This window comes from Lissotriton vulgaris, chromosome 7, assembly GCF_964263255.1.
Source record: "Lissotriton vulgaris chromosome 7, aLisVul1.2, whole genome shotgun sequence".
Lineage (NCBI taxonomy): Eukaryota > Metazoa > Chordata > Amphibia > Caudata > Salamandridae > Lissotriton > Lissotriton vulgaris.
Window position 1 is genome coordinate 585,804,354 of NC_141695.1, and position 23,014 is coordinate 585,827,367.

Sequence of the window (23,014 nt, forward strand, 5' to 3'; positions counted from 1 at the left end):
TGGTATGGTAGAATATTACAATAAGTTTGTTAAAGATTTTGCCAGTCAGTGTGTAGGCCTGAGAAGTTTATTAAAAAAGGGGTCTGAATTCATTTGGGATGACACTTGTGAGTCTGAATTTCAGACGTTAAAGAAGGGTCTTGAGAAAGCTCCTAACCTTCGAAGCTTTGACCCTCAAAAGATTTCTATTCTTACTACAGATGCCAGTCTCAAAGGACTTGGTTCTGTTCTTCAACAAGAGAATGACGGAGTCTTAGATACCATTATGTTTGCCTCACGTGGTCTTAAGGACCCTGAAACTCGTTATTCCGTTATTGAACGAGAGGCTCTGGCTGTATATTGGTCTGTCAAAAAATTCAAGAAATTTTTGTGGGGAAGTAAGTTCATAATCACGACTGATCACAAGCCCCTATGCGAAATTTTCTCAAAAAAAGGCATCGATTTAGTGTCCAGTAGAATAACCAGATGGGTTATTGCACTTCAAGAATTTGATTTTACTATAAAATACATACCAGGTATTCAGAATTGTGTGGCTGATACCTTGTCAAGGTTGGTTGACATTTCAAAGGACGTACCTTTAGATGATGACTGTGAGGAAGATAAATATCAAGTTTGCCCAGTATCTGTTGAAGTCATTGATGAATCTGAGTGGCGTTCTAAATTATCATCTGATCCCGTTCTCTCTGAGGTGATGTCTCTCTTAGAGAAGGGTTGGCATTCCAAGAAACAGGGATGTGCTGAGTGTGCAAAATTCTGGGGGGTGAAAGACGAATTGGCTGTTTGTAATGATTTGTTGGTTCGTGGGACTAGATTGGTTCCTCCCTCTGAATTACGCAAAAACATCATTGATCTGGCTCATGAGTCACACTCTGGCATGACAAAAACTAAGGAAAGAGTTCTCTCATCCTACTGGTGGCCAGGCATGGACTTGCACATTGAACGTATTATCAGGGATTGTGTGGTTTGTAACTTGAGTGATAAATCCAAAGTTGTAAGAGTACAACCCATGATTATTAGAGATCTCCCGTGTGGGCCGTGGAAAGAGGTCTCATTTGATATCCTTGGCCCCATTTACACTGATGGGCAGCAAACTTTCATTTTTGTATTAATGGATTTATTTTCCAGATGGCCTGAAATACATCTCACTTCAAACATTGAGACTAGCAGTGTTATAAGATTCTTAGAATCTCTCTTTGCCAGGGAAGGATTCCCACATTCGTTACTCACTGATAATGGGGTTCAATTAGTTTCCAGGGAAATGGAGTCTTTCTTACTCAGATGTGGTATAGTCCATAAAAAATGTGCTCTTTACCACCCAGAAACAAATGGTGTCGTGGAGAGATTTAACAAAGTACTCAAAGAAACCATCTCCTGGGCTAAAGGGGTGGGCCTCAATTGGAAAGAACAAGTTCTTAAAAGGGTTGAAAATTATAGATTCACCCCTCACTCTTCAACTGGCAAATCGCCCTTTGTTCTTTTTAGGGGTAGGTCCCCTTGCACTTTGTTAGAACCAACATGGGTAAGAGATTTGAGTGATGAAATTGCTAGTTGTCCAAAAAATGGTGATTCAAGTAATGAACTCAATTGGCGAGAGAAAGAGATTTTGAAATCCTTCAATAGAAAGCTTTATTTCGATTCCAGGCATGCTGTTAAAGCAACGCCTGTGAAGGTTGGTGACATGGTAGTTGTTAAACTTCCTGGTAAAAAAATCAAATTCTCTGAACCAATAAAAGTTATAAAAGTCTTTAAGAATGCAGTGAGGACTTTAGACCATAGAATATGGAACTTAAATAGAATTTGTGTCTTATCTGGCAATCACGGGTCTTCTGCTCCTGAGCTTAAAATGGATGCTGATGGCTCCCGTCCTGACACCAATCATGAAGTTCCTAAGGTGTGTCGACATTCCTCCAGGACCACCAAGAGACCTTCTCATTTAAAAGACTATGTTTCTTGATGTAAGCTTGATTGTTTACCTTATGTTTTACAATTTTTGGTGTTCATTCCTTTTATTAGCTATTTTTTTTTTTTTTCATTATTACTATTTTTTTTAAGGGGGGAAGATGTGTAGCATCCTCTCTGATTCACACTGTATGATGTCATGTATTCTATTTGGTTACCATAGCTACTAGAATGTATCTTTACAAGCTGTGGGCTGTTTTACTTTGAGCTTGGATGAGATTTGGATGTGTCTCCTTTATCTCCAATAAAACCTGAGCTTCTTCTCAATCCAATCCTGTGTCAGCTGCATCTTTATCAACAACCAGGATCTTACAAGGGGCCAATCACAGAGGCAGAGGCAGAGGTAGGGGACGAGCACGGCAGAACTTGAATACAACATGGCAGATGTACTCACCCAGAATCACTCGCAGTTGGGGCAGAACACCTCTATATGCCCTAAGACCAACATAGTGGTCAACTTATCCAACTACTCCCTGACAGAGGATGAGAATAGGGTGTTGAACAAGGGTTTGGGCTATGTTCCAACGCCCAAACATGACAGTTTTCAATTTAGGGGAGAGTTTAACGGACTTATGAGGAAGATTAAGCTCAAGAAATTTTTCGAGGGCAAGGAACTTAAATCCCCCTCTATTTTCACATCCAAATTGCGTCGACCATCTCACTTCTGTCCGCCTAATAACCAAATAGGCCCTGAGGTCTCTGTATTCTAACAAAAAGTCCTCAAGGATGTCCTGGACCTAGAGAAAAATCTGAATACCAAATCTCATAGCAACATGAGCAAGACAAAGAAGGGCGGGCAGTGGTGGGGATGAACACCCGGGACTGTGAGGCTGAAATTTCAAGACTCCTAGAAGTCAGGCATCATTATAAGTCTTTAGCAAGGGACCCCACAAAATAACTGCAGAGTATTATAGCTACGATGGTCTCTGAAGCTAGAGAGAAAAAATGCCTGACATACAAAGATTTACATATAATGTGCAACAAACTTCTGTTGAACCCTACTAACAGTTTTTACTACCAGGCCACAAAAAAAATGACTTCAGTCTAATTAGGGACTGGTTGTGCCAGGGTATGCCACTTTTTATACACCTTTGTGTATAAGTTCACAATGTTTAACTAAGGACCCTTGGCACATCAAGTGTTCAAGAATAAATCAAGTAATGAACAAGCTAACGCGTTTCCAAGCCTGTGTGTTGCTCGCCAGACTCTTCTTCAGGGCTTTTGTTAGTTGGGTACCTAAAACGTTGAGGGGAGATCTTGTTTAGAAAGGGACCTTGCATTTGCCTCAATTTTGTACTACTAGCCATTTGCGGTGATATTACCTTTATGGGCGTTGGGTTGAATATATCGTAGTGGAAACTGCAGGGCATTCAATGAATCTGTAAGGGTAAGGGGGAACTAATTATATCCCAAACTTAAATTTATAACACCAGTTGTCACGTTAATTCGAAATGACGAGGGACTTACGTTTTTGGACCTTCGTCGTGTGTGTTGGAGATGGGGGTCTGTTTTTCTTTTGTGCTTTGTTTTTTGGGGCTCGTTATTCTGGGCTGCTGTCAGGGTCTGTTTCTGTTGAAACGTATGGACAATCTTTAGTGAACAGCTCAAATGTTTTCTAGTCTTAAGCTCAAAACACATTATTAGACAGGCTTACTTGTGGGTTTAGTCCGCCAGGCGCCGCCGCTTTTTTTTAAAACAATGCACAATGCCACCTACGGGTTTGTTTTCATGGAGCTCGCGTGTCTCTAAAAAAACGATAATGGAGGGCAGAAAGATTTATTTAGAGTTTGTGCCGGATTAGTACCTCGTTTAACCCGCGATTTATTGCCCTTACCTTTCGGTATTTCAGAAGGCTCGTAATTTTGCTTCCTGCTTCCGTGACAAACTGGTGTTCAGTGGTGTTTGGTCACATGACCACTTCTTTTTAAGTCTAGTCGTGTGTGGATGGAATTATGGGAGATGTAGTCCTGAATTAAATTCAGTGGATCAGTTTCTTCACAGAGGACATCAGTGTGCATTCAAATTTCGAATTGTTCGTTCAGTCCTGTATTCACGCAGTTGAACTTGGAAATTAAATATGCTTCTCTTCTCAGTAAAAGATTTTCCACATTTCCTCCTCTCTGAGGAGTTTTTATTCCAGATAGGACAGACCAGCGTAGGTCTTTTTCTGTGTGGGTTTTTTCTACAAAGTGTTGGACCATTGGTGCTGTCAAAACTTTCTGCTTTATTCTGGAGCGATGTTGGGCCAATCACTGGGTGATTATTTGATTGGTTTTGCCTATGTATATTTTGTCACAGGGACAAAGTATTACGTAGACAATATTTTTGCTTTGGCAATTAGTGAACTCGTAGTGGTTCCATCTAATGGAGTTGTGTTCAAATTTAGTCCCCTCTATAGTACTTGCACATGAAATACAAGTGCCACATTTATGGTGGCCCTGTATTGGACTCAAATTCCATAATGCGCGTAAGTCATTTTTCACTGTAGAGACCCCTAAATCAGCTTTTATTAGTTGTTGACCCAGACTTTTATTCTTTTTTAGGGCAAACATTGGTCTTTCAAATGGGGCTTCTAAATTTGACAACAGGTGCCAATTTTTCAGCACAATTGACTTAAACTTGTTTGTAAGGGGACCATATGTGGAAACACACACTAATTGTTCCAGAGGTTTTTTTTCTTTTTTCGTTAGTAGCACCTCTCTTGGGGTGAACCATGCGCGTTTGGTTGCATGTTTCAGCATCTTTCTCGGGTAGCCTCTCGCTCTTAGTTGTTCACAGAATATTTCAGCATGTGTGAAATAATCCTCTTTTCTTGAGCAATTGCGCCTGATTCTTAACAGTTGGCTGTATGGCAGATTTTCTTTTAAACTCTGGGGATGGAAGCTTTGGTAGTGTAAAATGGTGTTTTTGTCCGTTTTTTTGCGATGTAATGTGGTAGCTAGTTCGTTATTGTTAACGAAGACCTCAACATCCAGAAAAGTTAAGCGGGTATTGCTGTGGGTCATACTGAATTTGATGTCTGGATGCCTGTTATTCAACCAATTATGGAACTGGGCCAGATGTTCTTGGGTCCCACTCCAATGGCACCAGACATCGTCTATATAGCGATACCATTTTAGGATATGTTCCTGGTAGGGATTGTTTAGGTAGACAAACCTTTCCTCGTACAGGGACATGAAAAGCACCGCCATCTCCGGGGCATAAGGACACCCCATGGCGGTGCCCTTCACCTGCACATAGAAGGTGTCCATGAATCGAAAAAAAATTCTTTTCAGTGCCAAGCTGGCCAAGTCTCTTATGAATTTGGTGGGAACTCTTTGTGGTTGTGGTCTGGTATCTAAGTAAAACTCGATGTCTTCAAGTCCCTCCTCTTGAGGGATCTGGGTGTACAACGAATTGACGTCGAACGCCACCATTAGTTCTTTCTTATCATCAAAAGGCAAGTTTTCAACCCTGTTAATAAAATCTCCAGTGTCTTTAATGTAAGATTTTACTTCACTTAGGAATGGTTTTAAAAAAACGTCCACATATTTGGCAAGTGGTTCTAGGATGGAATCACACCCGGAGACTATTGGTCTTCCGGGCGGATTTTCTAAGTTCTTGTGCACCTTGGGGAGGAAATAAATCACCGGAGTGCAAGGGTTTTTTTTGGTCATATATTCAAATTCCTTTGGACCCAGTATGCCCTCATCCAATCCTTCCTTCAGTACAGTTTGAATCTCTGCTTGGATCCTGTCAGTTGGATCATCTGTTAGTTTTCTGTACCATTCTATGTTGTCTATTTGACTTATCAACCCATGATTATTAGAGATCTCCCGTGTGGGCCGTGGAAAGAGGTCTCATTTGATATCCTTGGCCCCATTTACACTGATGGGCAGCAAACTTTCATTTTTGTATTAATGGATTTATTTTCCAGATGGCCTGAAATACATCTCACTTCAAACATTGAGACTAGCAGTGTTATAAGATTCTTAGAATCTCTCTTTGCCAGGGAAGGATTCCCACATTCGTTACTCACTGATAATGGGGTTCAATTAGTTTCCAGGGAAATGGAGTCTTTCTTACTCAGATGTGGTATAGTCCATAAAAAATGTGCTCTTTACCACCCAGAAACAAATGGTGTCGTGGAGAGATTTAACAAAGTACTCAAAGAAACCATCTCCTGGGCTAAAGGGGTGGGCCTCAATTGGAAAGAACAAGTTCTTAAAAGGGTTGAAAATTATAGATTCACCCCTCACTCTTCAACTGGCAAATCGCCCTTTGTTCTTTTTAGGGGTAGGTCCCCTTGCACTTTGTTAGAACCAACATGGGTAAGAGATTTGAGTGATGAAATTGCTAGTTGTCCAAAAAATGGTGATTCAAGTAATGAACTCAATTGGCGAGAGAAAGAGATTTTGAAATCCTTCAATAGAAAGCTTTATTTCGATTCCAGGCATGCTGTTAAAGCAACGCCTGTGAAGGTTGGTGACATGGTAGTTGTTAAACTTCCTGGTAAAAAAATCAAATTCTCTGAACCAATAAAAGTTATAAAAGTCTTTAAGAATGCAGTGAGGACTTTAGACCATAGAATATGGAACTTAAATAGAATTTGTGTCTTATCTGGCAATCACGGGTCTTCTGCTCCTGAGCTTAAAATGGATGCTGATGGCTCCCGTCCTGACACCAATCATGAAGTTCCTAAGGTGTGTCGACATTCCTCCAGGACCACCAAGAGACCTTCTCATTTAAAAGACTATGTTTCTTGATGTAAGCTTGATTGTTTACCTTATGTTTTACAATTTTTGGTGTTCATTCCTTTTATTAGCTATTTTTTTTTTTTTTCATTATTACTATTTTTTTTAAGGGGGGAAGATGTGTAGCATCCTCTCTGATTCACACTGTATGATGTCATGTATTCTATTTGGTTACCATAGCTACTAGAATGTATCTTTACAAGCTGTGGGCTGTTTTACTTTGAGCTTGGATGAGATTTGGATGTGTCTCCTTTATCTCCAATAAAACCTGAGCTTCTTCTCAATCCAATCCTGTGTCAGCTGCATCTTTATCAACAACCAGGATCTTACAAGGGGCCAATCACAGAGGCAGAGGCAGAGGTAGGGGACGATCACGGCAGAACTTGAATACAACATGGCAGATGTACTCACCCAGAATCACTCGCAGTTGGGGCAGAACACCTCTATATGCCCTAAGACCAACATAGTGGTCAACTTATCCAACTACTCCCTGACAGAGGATGAGAATAGGGTGTTGAACAAGGGTTTGGGCTATGTTCCAACGCCCAAACATGACAGTTTTCAATTTAGGGGAGAGTTTAACGGACTTATGAGGAAGATTAAGCTCAAGAAATTTTTCGAGGGCAAGGAACTTAAATCCCCCTCTATTTTCACATCCAAATTGCGTCGACCATCTCACTTCTGTCCGCCTAATAACCAAATAGGCCCTGAGGTCTCTGTATTCTAACAAAAAGTCCTCAAGGATGTCCTGGACCTAGAGAAAAATCTGAATACCAAATCTCATAGCAACATGAGCAAGACAAAGAAGGGCGGGCAGTGGTGGGGATGAACACCCGGGACTGTGAGGCTGAAATTTCAAGACTCCTAGAAGTCAGGCATCATTATAAGTCTTTAGCAAGGGACCCCACAAAATAACTGCAGAGTATTATAGCTACGATGGTCTCTGAAGCTAGAGAGAAAAAATGCCTGACATACAAAGATTTACATATAATGTGCAACAAACTTCTGTTGAACCCTACTAACAGTTTTTACTACCAGGCCACAAAAAAAATGACTTCAGTCTAATTAGGGACTGGTTGTGCCAGGGTATGCCACTTTTTATACACCTTTGTGTATAAGTTCACAATGTTTAACTAAGGACCCTTGGCACATCAAGTGTTCAAGAATAAATCAAGTAATGAACAAGCTAACGCGTTTCCAAGCCTGTGTGTTGCTCGCCAGACTCTTCTTCAGGGCTTTTGTTAGTTGGGTACCTAAAACGTTGAGGGGAGATCTTGTTTAGAAAGGGACCTTGCATTTGCCTCAATTTTGTACTACTAGCCATTTGCGGTGATATTACCTTTATGGGCGTTGGGTTGAATATATCGTAGTGGAAACTGCAGGGCATTCAATGAATCTGTAAGGGTAAGGGGGAACTAATTATATCCCAAACTTAAATTTATAACACCAGTTGTCACGTTAATTCGAAATGACGAGGGACTTACGTTTTTGGACCTTCGTCGTGTGTGTTGGAGATGGGGGTCTGTTTTTCTTTTGTGCTTTGTTTTTTGGGGCTCGTTATTCTGGGCTGCTGTCAGGGTCTGTTTCTGTTGAAACGTATGGACAATCTTTAGTGAACAGCTCAAATGTTTTCTAGTCTTAAGCTCAAAACACATTATTAGACAGGCTTACTTGTGGGTTTAGTCCGCCAGGCGCCGCCGCTTTTTTTTAAAACAATGCACAATGCCACCTACGGGTTTGTTTTCATGGAGCTCGCGTGTCTCTAAAAAAACGATAATGGAGGGCAGAAAGATTTATTTAGAGTTTGTGCCGGATTAGTACCTCGTTTAACCCGCGATTTATTGCCCTTACCTTTCGGTATTTCAGAAGGCTCGTAATTTTGCTTCCTGCTTCCGTGACAAACTGGTGTTCAGTGGTGTTTGGTCACATGACCACTTCTTTTTAAGTCTAGTCGTGTGTGGATGGAATTATGGGAGATGTAGTCCTGAATTAAATTCAGTGGATCAGTTTCTTCACAGAGGACATCAGTGTGCATTCAAATTTCGAATTGTTCGTTCAGTCCTGTATTCACGCAGTTGAACTTGGAAATTAAATATGCTTCTCTTCTCAGTAAAAGATTTTCCACATTTCCTCCTCTCTGAGGAGTTTTTATTCCAGATAGGACAGACCAGCGTAGGTCTTTTTCTGTGTGGGTTTTTTCTACAAAGTGTTGGACCATTGGTGCTGTCAAAACTTTCTGCTTTATTCTGGAGCGATGTTGGGCCAATCACTGGGTGATTATTTGATTGGTTTTGCCTATGTATATTTTGTCACAGGGACAAAGTATTACGTAGACAATATTTTTGCTTTGGCAATTAGTGAACTCGTAGTGGTTCCATCTAATGGAGTTGTGTTCAAATTTAGTCCCCTCTATAGTACTTGCACATGAAATACAAGTGCCACATTTATGGTGGCCCTGTATTGGACTCAAATTCCATAATGCGCGTAAGTCATTTTTCACTGTAGAGACCCCTAAATCAGCTTTTATTAGTTGTTGACCCAGACTTTTATTCTTTTTTAGGGCAAACATTGGTCTTTCAAATGGGGCTTCTAAATTTGACAACAGGTGCCAATTTTTCAGCACAATTGACTTAAACTTGTTTGTAAGGGGACCATATGTGGAAACACACACTAATTGTTCCAGAGGTTTTTTTTCTTTTTTCGTTAGTAGCACCTCTCTTGGGGTGAACCATGCGCGTTTGGTTGCATGTTTCAGCATCTTTCTCGGGTAGCCTCTCGCTCTTAGTTGTTCACAGAATATTTCAGCATGTGTGAAATAATCCTCTTTTCTTGAGCAATTGCGCCTGATTCTTAACAGTTGGCTGTATGGCAGATTTTCTTTTAAACTCTGGGGATGGAAGCTTTGGTAGTGTAAAATGGTGTTTTTGTCCGTTTTTTTGCGATGTAATGTGGTAGCTAGTTCGTTATTGTTAACGAAGACCTCAACATCCAGAAAAGTTAAGCGGGTATTGCTGTGGGTCATACTGAATTTGATGTCTGGATGCCTGTTATTCAACCAATTATGGAACTGGGCCAGATGTTCTTGGGTCCCACTCCAATGGCACCAGACATCGTCTATATAGCGATACCATTTTAGGATATGTTCCTGGTAGGGATTGTTTAGGTAGACAAACCTTTCCTCGTACAGGGACATGAAAAGCACCGCCATCTCCGGGGCATAAGGACACCCCATGGCGGTGCCCTTCACCTGCACATAGAAGGTGTCCATGAATCGAAAAAAAATTCTTTTCAGTGCCAAGCTGGCCAAGTCTCTTATGAATTTGGTGGGAACTCTTTGTGGTTGTGGTCTGGTATCTAAGTAAAACTCGATGTCTTCAAGTCCCTCCTCTTGAGGGATCTGGGTGTACAACGAATTGACGTCGAACGCCACCATTAGTTCTTTCTTATCATCAAAAGGCAAGTTTTCAACCCTGTTAATAAAATCTCCAGTGTCTTTAATGTAAGATTTTACTTCACTTAGGAATGGTTTTAAAAAAACGTCCACATATTTGGCAAGTGGTTCTAGGATGGAATCACACCCGGAGACTATTGGTCTTCCGGGCGGATTTTCTAAGTTCTTGTGCACCTTGGGGAGGAAATAAATCACCGGAGTGCGAGGGTTTTTTTTGGTCATATATTCAAATTCCTTTGGACCCAGTATGCCCTCATCCAATCCTTCCTTCAGTACAGTTTGAATCTCTGCTTGGATCCTGTCAGTTGGATCATCTGTTAGTTTTCTGTACCATTCTATGTTGTCTATTTGACTTATCGCTTCTTTGATGTATTTATATATTATATATATATATTTGCGTGCTTATATAGCGCTATGAATAAACCCCCGAAGGAGTATCTCCGCGCTTATGACACCTGGGATGAGAAACTCAAAAGAGCCACATGGAATATGATTTATAATCAAGGGCCTCGTATGAACCAGCAGATAATTGTTTAGCATGAACTAAACAAAAAAGTTTTCAGGCATTTTCTAAACTTAAGGTGATTCCTACACTGTTTTAGGGAAAGTGGGAGGGAGTTCCATAAACTGGGGCCTACCACAGACAGCGCCCTACCTCCTTGCCTGGATTTGGTAATTTGGGGAATTTTTAGCAAAAGTTGTTCGCCAGACCTGAGGGTGCGGGTAGGAGCGTATGGAGCAAATTTTGTAGCTAAATACTCTGGTCCCAATTCATTAAGGCCTTTGTGAATAATACAGCAGGTCTTAAACTTTACTCGTTGCCGTATGGGCAACCAGTGTAGTTTATGCAATAAAGGTCTGGAGGGAGACCTCGGAGGTGCATTAAGCACCAACCTCGCTGCTGTATTTTGTACCACCTGTAGGCGGTTAAGAACCTCTTCATTAGCTCCTGCCAGGAGACCATTGCAGTAATCAAGACGGCTGATAATCAGAGCCTGAACCAGGGTTCTCCTATAAGAATCAGGGAGGAAAGGATCAGTCCTCGAACTAGGACTTGAGTCCTAGTTCGAGGACTGATTTCTCATGTATCGTAAGCTGTTTAGTGGAGAGTGATCAAGACCCTAGAGAAGGTCCATCAAAACGACAAAACAATTTTTTAGAGAAGGGCGAAGGCAGAGGCCGTGTAAGGTTCAACCCCCAACCGCAAGCATGGGAGATGAGAACCCGCAACAAGAATTATTACAAGACATAACCAACTCCTCTATTATCAATCTCTCCACTAAACAGCTTACGATACATGAGAAATCAGTCCTCGAACTAGGACTCAAGTTTGTCCCAATAGTCAAAACAGATATAATCCATTTAAAAATGGAAGCTCAAGATCTGTTCAGGAAGATCAGATTAAAATCTTTTTTTCACAACAAAGAAAACACAAGACCACCAGAACCATCTAACTTATCAAATAAGTCGTCTTTCACTCCGACATCACAAATGGTTCATAAACAAATATTGGCGTTTGAACAAGCCGTTCTTTCCTCAATCATGCAGTTGGGCCAGCATAAGACATTCGTTAGGAGAAATATTTCGAAAGACCAACAGGCAGCAATAAAACATCTAAGCGAGGACACAACCATTGTTGTGAAGCCAGCCGATAAAGGGGGAGCCCTAGTGGTTTGGCAAAAAGATAAATACATCAAAGAAGCGATAAGTCAAATAGACAACATAGAATGGTACAGAAAACTAACAGATGATCCAACTGACAGGATCCAAGCAGAGATTCAAACTGTACTGAAGGAAGGATTGGATGAGGGCATACTGGGTCCAAAGGAATTTGAATATATGACCAAAAAAAACCCTCGCACTCCGGTGATTTATTTCCTCCCCAAGGTGCACAAGAACTTAGAAAATCCGCCCGGAAGACCAATAGTCTCCGGGTGTGATTCCATCCTAGAACCACTTGCCAAATATGTGGATGTTTTTTTAAAACCATTCCTAAGTGAAGTAAAATCTTACTTTAAAGACACTGGAGATTTTATTAACAGGGTTGAAAACTTGCCTTTTGATGATAAGAAAGAACTAATGGTGGCGTTCGACGTCAATTCGTTGTACACCCAGATCCCTCAAGAGGAGGGACTTGAAGCCATCGAGTTTTACTTAGATACCAGACCACAACCACAAAGAGTTCCCACCAAATTCATAAGAGACTTGGCCAGCTTGGCACTGAAAAGAATTTTTTTTCGATTCATGAACACCTTCTATGTGCAGGTGAAGGGCACCGCCATGGGGTGTCCTTATGCCCCGGAGATGGCGGTGCTTTTCATGTCCCTGTACGAGGAAAGGTTTGTCTACCTAAACAATCCCTACCAGGAACATATCCTAAAATGGTATCGCTATATAGACGATGTCTGGTGCCATTGGAGTGGGACCCAAGAACATCTGGCCCAGTTCCATAATTGGTTGAATAACAGGCATCCAGACATCAAATTCAGTATGACCCACAGCAATACCCGCTTAACTTTTCTGGATGTTGAGGTCTTCGTTAACAATAACGAACTAGCTACCACATTACATCGCAAAAAAACGGACAAAAACACCATTTTACACTACCAAAGCTTCCATCCCCAGAGTTTAAAAGAAAATCTGCCATACAGCCAACTGTTAAGAATCAGGCGCAATTGCTCAAGAAAAGAGGATTATTTCACACATGCTGAAATATTCTGTGAACAACTAAGAGCGAGAGGCTACCCGAGAAAGATGCTGAAACATGCAACCAAACGCGCATGGTTCACCCCAAGAGAGGTGCTACTAACGAAAAAAGAAAAAAAACCTCTGGAACAATTAGTGTGTGTTTCCACATATGGTCCCCTTACAAACAAGTTCAAGTCAATTGTGCTGAAAAATTGGCACCTGTTGTCAAATTTAGAAGCCCCATTTGAAAGACCAATGTTTGCCCTAAAAAAGAATAAAAGTCTGGGTCAACAACTAATAAAAGCTGATTTAGGGGTCTCAACAGTGAAAAATGACTTACGCGCATTATGGAATTTGAGTCCAATACAGGGCCACCATAAATGTGGCACTTGTATTTCATGTGCAAGTACTATAGAGGGGACTAAATTTGAACACAACTCCATTAGATGGAACCACTACGAGTTCACTAATTGCCAAAGCAAAAATATTGTCTACGTAATACTTTGTCCCTGTGACAAAATATACATAGGCAAAACCAATCAAAAAATCACCCAGAGATTGGCCCAACATCGCTCCAGAATAAAGCAGAAAGTTTTGACAGCACCAATGGTCCAACACTTTGTAGAAAAAACCCACACAGAAAAAGACCTACGCTGGTCTGTCCTATCTGGAATAAAAACTCCTCCGAGAGGAGGAAATGTGGAAAATCTTTTACTGAGAAGAGAAGCATATTTAATTTCCAAGTTCAACTGCGTGAATACAGGACTGAACGAACAATTCGAAATTTGAATGCACACTGATGTCCTCTGTGAAGACACTGATCCACTGAATTTAATTCAGGACTACATCTCCCATAATTCCATCCACACACGACTAGACTTAAACAGAAGTGGTCATGTGACCAAACACCACTGAACACCAGTTTGTCACGGAAGCAGGAAGCAAAATTACGAGCCTTCTGAAATACCGAAAGGTAAGGGCAATAAATCGCGGGTTAAATGAGGTACTAATCCGGCACAAACTCTAAATAAATCTTTCTGCCCTCCATTATCGTTTTTTTAGAGACACGCGAGCTCCATGAAAACAAACCCGTAGGTGGCATTGTGCATTGTTTTAAAAAAAAGCGGCGGCGCCTGGCGGACTAAACCCACAAGTAAGCCTGTCTAATAATGTGTTTTAAGCTTAAGACTAGAAAACATTTGAGCTGTTCACTAAAGATTGTCCATACGTTTCAACAGAAACAGACCCTGACAGCAGCCCAGAATAACGAGCCCCAAAAAACAAAGCACAAAAGACAAACAGACCCCCATCTCCAACACACACGACGAAGGTCCAAAAACGTAAGTCCCTTGTCATTTCAAATTAACGTGACAACTGGTGTTATAAATGTAAGTTTGGGATATAATTAGTTCCCCTTACCCTTACAGATTCATTGAATGCCCTGCAGTTTCCACTACGATATATTCAACCCAACGCCCATAAAGGTAATATCACCGCAAATGGCTAGTAGTACAAAATTGAGGCAAATGCAAGGTCCCTTTCTAAACAAGATCTCCCCTCAACGTTTTAGGTACCCAACTAACAAAAGCCCTGAAGAAGAGTCTGGCGAGCAACACACAGGCTTGGAAACGCGTCGGCTTGTTCATTACTTGATTTATTCTTGAACACTTGATGTGCCAAGGGTCCTTAGTTAAACATTGTGAACTTATACACAAAGGTGTATAAAAAGTGGCATATCCTGGCACAACCAGTCCCTAATTAGACTGAAGTCATTTTTTTTGTGGCCTGGTAGTAAAAATTGTTAGTAGGGTTCAACAGAAGTTTGTTGCACATTATATGTAAATATATGTAAAACATGTATAGTAATGTATAGTGCTGTTGTCTAAATTGTTTGTTTGAATGTTTTTTGTAGAATGTATTTTAAAATATTAGCCTCTGGTGTTTGACAAAAAAAAACCCTCGGACTAATACATTGGTTCATCCAAGCGAACTAACTTGTAGATGTGATTATGAATAAATAATTCACAACACCCACAAAAATTAAAAAAGTTGGGTGTAATCTGCTCCAAATCAAATAAAGCAGCAGAAAGAAATAGCGACTGGGTTCCCCCTTTTTTTGTACATGTGATTACGTTGTCCTACCCAGCGCTTATTTGGACACGACCTCCCTATTTAGTATAAATGACATACAAAGAGGCAGAATTTCTCATTAACCCCACACCGAGGGTTCTGGCATTTTATATTGTGCCTACAATTCACAAAGCCCAGCATCCACCACCTGGGTGCCTGATAGTATCGGGGATACAATCTTTATTTGAACCCTTATCTCAGTTCTCGGATTTCTTTTTAAGAGAATGTGTTGTATCCCAACCATCTTATGTACAAGATACCTTAGATATCTTAAGACATCTAGATGCCGTGTATATGATCCTGACCACCAATATTTGGTGACCACTGACATTGAGCTATGCACCTTTTGTAGAGATATGTGTATATGTTGATAGTATATCCTACTCGCAGTAGGATATCTCAGTTGGTTTAATCATCTGCTGCAAAGATCAATTCTGCAGGAGCACGTTATAGTCCCAGTGAAAAAGCACAGGTGGCTAATGTACATGCAAGCATGACGTGAGTGTAACCTGTATATGTCTGAATTAGGGAAAGTTTAATGTGTGCCTTTTCACAAACCCGCTGAGCGGCTCATCTCCAGTCCGGCATATGGTCAGTGAGTCGGTCGGTCAGGTGACGTTCCTTATTCTGCCACAATCCAACCAGCCAATAATATGCCAGAAGTTTAGCCACAGGCCAAGCCCGCCGCTGCAGCTCCTGTGCTTCTGCTGTTGATAAACAAAACATCGCAGTTATGCAATAGCAAGGCCTGTTGAGTTCAGTGCTAAGAAACCGCAAGATTGCCGCATCGTGCGCTACGTTTTAATGGCACTCATAAAACCCCTTAAACTTCCTTTAGTTTCCATTACGCCCAAACTCAATGTAAGCATTTTGGTGAAAGTGATTACTCCGGAGGTGTCCAAAGTAGGTCTAAAAGGACCATACCCAGGACATATGTTCAGAAGATCCACATAGCATATTTTACGTACAATGATGTAAAAGAGAATTCAGTTATGTGGCAGTAGCTGGCATGGGGCCTGCCCGCTAAAACCTACATTGGACACCCTTGGTCCACTCTCTAGACGTTTGCCTAGCTCACCTCTCGACCTTCACACAACAAGCAGGCTGCTGAAGACCAACCTCGAAACGGAGACTCTGGTATATAATCACCTTTAAAGACACTTCATAAGGGAACTTTTTAATTAACTCTGAACATGTTGGTGCGTTTGAAGACTCCGCTAATGGAGATGCTGACATGTTGGGCGGGGCGTACTTACGATGTCGGGGCCATTAAGTAAAAGCTAATTGGACCCCCACTAAATCTCTTCGAATCTATCAGCGTGTACATCGACCTTCGTACACGAAAACGTTAGTATGTAAATGGACAACGGTCTTCGAGCGAACAAGAACTAAGCTAAAGAAATGCGGGCGCATATATGACGCTATATGTGCATATATAGAAGCGTGTATGTACATGTCTATATCCGCTCATAGGAGTGTGCCCGGATCGGTGCACACACAAGAATGAGTGTGTGCGCCTATACCGAGCAGTATCACGTCTTGATGCACACACAGCAGCCTGCAAGTGCACACAGGCACACCTAGGAACAAATGTGTATGGTCATATACCGGCCCATGTACTATATATGATGTAAAGTCACATTTCTACCCAAGTCTGCATGTGTTTATATTTGGACCATGCATATTAATCTGCATCTCTATATCTCGACATGCAAGGATCAACCAGTGTCTATCGCGATAATCACTGTCAGCCCGCGCTGCGCTGCAGAAGCCCTGACATGACAGTGATTGAGTCGCGCGGTCTGAGAGCGCTCAACCTGGTTACACGGACAGGCGTATCGGCTCCGCATCTTATCATGTCAGACACCTGAGGAATGACAAGCAGGCAGACAGACCACCCCTCAGCGGGAGGGGCTGCAGCGCTCAGGCGGGGGCTGAAGTAAATGGGGAGCGGGCAGGGGTGGTGTAATGAGGGCACCCTGGTCTCGCAGTAAAGGTCGGCGGGGGGGGAGACGTGTCCCTGAGGCTGGGGTGAGATATTCACACCCCGAGGTTACCGTAATCGGGGGAATGAGGCAGACATCTGGGGTAAAGGGGGACGCAGTAGATGGCTGGATGAAGTGCCTGTCCATAGAGTGGCTGTAAAGACTGGGGGGTGTCGGGGGGACGTGCAGTGAGGATGACCCCCCCCCCAGATATACACCGAAGGCTGCAGCTGAAAAATCTCACACCCTGGGGTGGCAGTGATTGGGGTGAGAGGGTGGCGGACAGTAGTGATGGCTCCCTGGGGTCGCAGTGACTGGGGGGGGGCTGTAATGACTGGAATCCGGGGTGACAGCTAAGGTTGTGGGGAGGGGGGATTCGTCTATAAGGGTGCCCCCTGTGGGTGACAGCTGATCCTGAAATGCTGCCATTCTGGGGTGACAGTAAGGGTGAAATGGGCACCCTTGGCGACACCAGTGGGTGGGTGGGGAGGGGGGGTTGAAGGAGATGGATCGACGCTCGTCCCTACACATAGCGGCCCCAGAGGGAGACATAAAGTCTTTGGCCACTAATTCTGGTCTGGATGGGAGAGAGGGGTTGCTGCAATTTGTCCTGGTCCCTCACACTAAAACAGCGCCCTCCCCTCCTCTTTCTAGCGCCTTCTCCGTCCCCTTAAGGCACACGTCTGCCCCACCCCACCCCCTGCTAAGGCCTTCTCCTTCCCCGCCTGCTTCTAGCGCCTGCTTGTTCCTCCTCGTAGCGCCCGGTCCTGGCCACGGACTTACCGGCCCGAGCAGCAGCAGTAGCAGCAGGAGGCGGCTCATGGTGCACGGAGCCGGCAGCGGAGCCCAGCGCAGCACGGTGAGTGCAGAGCCGGCGGTTTGCAAAGCCCGGAGAGGAGCGGGGCCCGGGAGAGCCGAGGAGATGGAAACCCCGGGCCTGGAGCGGAGGAAGGGAGCCCGCGGTAAGGGAAATCCCGGAACAGGAGCAGGTGAGACTCGCCGGAGCAGAGACCTCAGATTCGGACAGAATCCGGACACACGGAAGTCTGGAGAAATAAGAAAACATCCCAGGAACAGACAGTCGCCGTAGACAGGAAAGCCCTGATTGTAGAGTTCGGTGTAGGGACGAGGGCTGGGATAAGGTAGCTTCCAGATGTGGGCAAATACCCCCTGCCACTGCACTCATGTGGCTTAATATTAGGGGCAAAGCCCAACGTGAAAGAGAGAAACCGAAAACAGTACAGACCAGTAACACGCTTTCTAATCACTGCAGTAAAGGAAAGTGCAATGTACATAACTCATAACCCAGGAACCATGGAGGAGCCCACAGGAAAAACAAGTCAGGTCCCGGGCCGGCAGCCAATCACAGCGCGGCCCGGGGAATGACGTCACGGGGGATCCCGGGTCGGCAGCCAATCACAGCGCGGCCCGGGACACACGGCATCAAGGGGCGGGACTTAAAAAAAGAGTCAGAAACGCCCACGATTCGTGTTCTGACCGGGAGAAAGTGATTGACACTGGTGTCTTCCAATGGCTAGCCTCCATTTATGGAGCTAGCCAATGGAAGACAGAGGCTGGACCAAAGCCCCATATGTAGAGACATAAGATTTCGCCCTGGGCGGAGCTCTTGCTTCGCAGGTGCTACGGCCCGGGCGAAACCTAAAAACGGAATGGCTGCATTCCAGTGGTTATGACCTTTGGCCCATGTTCAACTAAGATCAGGCAGATAATCAGAAAACACTGGCATCTACTTAGCACTGCACCTATGAAAATGCCCCAGCCAAGGTCTGCTTTTAAACGGTCCATCAATCTTCGGAACGGAATAGCGCATACTCGTCCAACGCAGGAGTCCTGGGAATCTGGAGGCCCCCCCAGGGCATTACCCGTGTGGGGGCTGCACAGTATGTGCTCTTACGACATTGACAAAATCTGTGATTTTAGAAAATTGGAAGACGTGGCACCTCAACAGGTTCAGCAACTGCAGTCCGCCTAATGTCTTTTACAGAATTACAACAAGAAAAATTAAGATCAGAGTGAAGGAGCACATCAGTACCCTGAAGTCAGGCAAACTCACAACTAAACTGGTCCAAAATTTTAACACACAAAAACATCAGCCCAGGGATATACGATGGGCGGTATGGAAAGGGTACAGGGAGACCAGTTTAATATGGAAAACAGACTGATAAAGAAGGAAGCCCGCTGGATTAATCAGGAGGGAGCGGATCAGATCGGATTGAACGGCCTTATAGAATGGAACAAAGTGTGACCATTCCAGGGGACAACAACATCGCTTTAAAACAATCTGGACTGAGGGTCTTTACCAGATCAGATGCTGTTAACTTAAAACTCCGGCTGGAGTTTAGGTAGCATGTAACAAGATGGCTAGGACAGAAGAAGCACCAAGTCTCTGAACAGACTTAGTTGAGATAGACTAAGTATATTGTTTATGTGGGTGCCACTACGCTTGGCATTGAGGGCTAGTGCTATGTGCATGCATTTAGGCACTGTACCTAACATCAGGTGCATTCACCATGAATTTAGACTGACTATATACATCTCCCCAACAATGACCACCAGAGAGCATGTTCATATATAATGATACACGTTGACATCTGTGTTGTAAACTAGTTCACTGTATGGATACCAGGGGATAAAAGACGCTATAGTTAATGATCCACTGACCGCCTGTATTGGTAATGAAAAACAGCAGGATCCATGGACGGTGAAATATGGCACTGTTCGAACCGCATCTCCTTAATAAACATGGGAGCATAATTAATTATTGCACATTAGGATGCAACACATTTAGGCAGCACTCGTGAGATATTGATACGAATAAAGAAAACGGGTATGAGCACAATAAACTCAAACCCATTCTAATATGGCCACCGCGGTTGCGCACTATCGCTTCTGGGTCTGATGCAAGATCGGCATGATTTTAAACAATCACCAGCTACAATCGAGAAACGAGGGGCTTACATCGGTGGCTTGCCATGAAAGCAAACAATTTGGTAGAGGGAGCCCACTCTGCGAACCGGGGATTCACTAGATTTTCAGGGACTAACATGTCCAAGAGTTCCTCTGAGCCTTTGGGCGTACCTGAGAAGGGTGACCCAAAGGGGCACCAGGGCCTGAAGGGCCTGCTTTATCTGCGGATTCTCCCAGGGAATCGTTTCCTTCGTCATTTAGACTGGGGTCCCCTGGGGCTTCTGGGGAGATCTCCTGATACCCTACATCGGATCTGGCCAAAAATGCCTTTTTCAAACGTTCGAATGCACCCACGTCCATGTTTGAGGCACTTTTCTGGGCGCGCTGCGGCTGCTCCACGTGGCAGGTGTAAGCGAACTGCATAATGCAGTGCTCGAAGGGGCCCGTGGCTGCTGCCACAGCCTGGTTCATGGACAAGTCCACCGCATTACAAAACTCATAGTCAAGGGGGAGGACCTGCAGAGATTCCTCCTCTGTATAATCCTCCTCCCTGACGACAGTTATGAGCAACTAGCAAGTGGCTGTAAGGTACAAGTGTTAATTGGCAGCGCAGGAACAGGTAATATAAGTGTCTAGCCCTGTTAGCTGTTCTGTGCACCCCCTCTACTCTCAGGAGGCTCATGTTGCGCAACACTAATTCAGGCTGAGGCTAAATCTTGTTGTGGCTGAATCACTCGTTTTGGGCCCCAATGGAGCGAATCGGAAGGGCTCTTCAGCTACCTAGGCAACTCACCCTTTTATTTCTTTGGGTGTCTAACTATGCCTGGGCCTGCCCCCAACTACCTCCTCCCTTTAGAGGGACTCGCGTTGACAGCACGTTGAAACCCAAGGAGTACAGACCGGAAAGTGGGCATCAGTGAGGCAGTCACTTTCAATTCCAATATGGACCTGCGACTCGCAGACTTCTCGGCTTCCAGGCAGAGCGGTAGGAAATGGCAGCGTGGCGCTGTGTCTCGCTCTAGTTGATCCTGCTGTGGTAGTGTGGCATGGGACAATGAGTCGCAGATACGCGCCCTCTAGATTTATGAAGAACACACCACACTTTCACCAGCGGAACACCCGCAATGAAAGCTTGAATCAATTCATGCATAAACAATCCTTATTAATCAAACTCGAAGCAGTTTGTAACAATTGCATATAACCCTAAGTTCTATGCAATAAAGAAAGCGACAGAAAAAAATACACTTATCTGCTGGACAGCAGGAAAAGATAGAGGAAGCCCTACTGGAAATACACAGCCTTATGGACCATAGGAGCTGCCTATTGGTGGGCTGTGATGACCTATTACGCATGTATTATTGGAATGTTAGTTTTTTCTCGTGGTTAACGTTGGAGCTGGTGGAAAGGAAATAAAAGAAAGTACAGCATAATCCTCGCCTCCGGTCGTGACATAGAGTTAACAATTTGGGTACCCGACATCAATATGATGTCTGTTTTCTTTTGCAGGTGTCAAAATCCTGCCTCCCTGGCTAGGGACCAAAATAAAAATAAAGGACAACCTTCGTACTATAGGCCTTTAAGTGTTTTGGAAAGCGTCAAAAAAGGTTTTATCTGTCAGGTCCTCGATAAGCTGGAGGATGGAATGCTGCCAAATAATATGCTGTCACCCTTTCAAGCATTTTATAGAACTCAAAGGGGCACAGTAGATGAAGTTTTTTATTTGACACTTAGTTTATGGGAGTATATGAAATTAGCTGATGCCCACTTATATATTGCCTTCATGGACCTGACAGCAGCATTCAATCATGTTCCCAGGGCTCTCCTATGTGGAACAGACAGGTCCATGGGAGTTCTACCATCTCTTCTCAATGTTTTAGTGAGACGTCTTATGAGTGTTAGAAATGAGGGTCTCTCGTTGGCAATGGTTTGCACCTTTGTCCAAGTAGGGTCCCTTGCTTCTACTTAGGATAGCAGAGTTACGCCCTTAGACAACCTGTGCTCATCACCTTGGTAGCTTGGCATGAGCAGACAGGCTCATCTCAGAGGCAGTGTGTAAAGCATTTGTGCACACATATAGTAATACAATGAAAACACTACAAATGAACTTCTTTATCTAAACAAAACAAGAACAAAACTACAAAAATCTGCCATACATATATCAAGATATCACCAAAAGAGGTTATTCACAAAAATAAAGCTTGTAGCAACAAATAGATCCACTTGGGGCTATTACGACGTTGTGACAGCTAAAAATCACAGTGGTGACCACAGGAGAGTTGAGGCCTCAGTTCCTTACTGCGATGCAGGAAAGGTCAGACATTGGTTCCTTACTGCTGTCGGGGAGGTGACGTCGCGTCGAGGCATCAGTTACTTAAGACGAGGTGGCGTTGATGGATTCGGGAGGCCACCCACGTCAGGTATCGGCTCACAATTATGAAGCACTGGCATCTGTAAGGTCAGGGCTTCGCTATGAGTAAGGGTGGTGCGTCAAGAGCATCATAAGTGGTGCCCTCGGCTCCGGTGCAGGCAGCAGCCTCAGTAACAGCATCAGAGTCAGTACCGTGCAGCAGGCATTGGGGCTGCGGTGCAAGTTGGGGCAGTGTGTTGTGCACTTCACAAGTGGTTCGTGCACTTCACAAGTGGTTCCCTCAGCTTTGTTGCAGGTCGCACCATTGCTCGCTAGCGTCAGTGTTGCTATTTCCTTCTGTGACAGGTGAAACAGCAGTTCCAGGTGCAGGAGCACAAAGGAAATGAAGTCTTTGTTTCCCTGAGACTTCAGAACAGGAGGCAAGCTCTCGCCAAGCCCTTGGAGATCTTCTTCATGCAGGATACACAGCACACACCAAAGTCTTGGTACTCTCCTTGGCAGAAACAGCCACTGCAGGCCAACCCCAATTAGCAAAGGGACAGTACTTCTCCTTCAAATTTTCCAGCTCTTCTCCTTCGCAGAGGTTCCTCTTGAGTCCAGAAGAAGTAATCTAAAGTCCTGGGGTCTGGGCCCCAATATTTGTACTCAATTTATCTTTGTTCCCTTAGGACAGAGAGGCTCTGTGCTCCGTCCAAACCAGTTCTGTCCTCCCTGGGCCAGCTTCCTGGAAGGAGGTGGAGACAGCATTGTCCAAGGCAAACCAGGTCTTTTC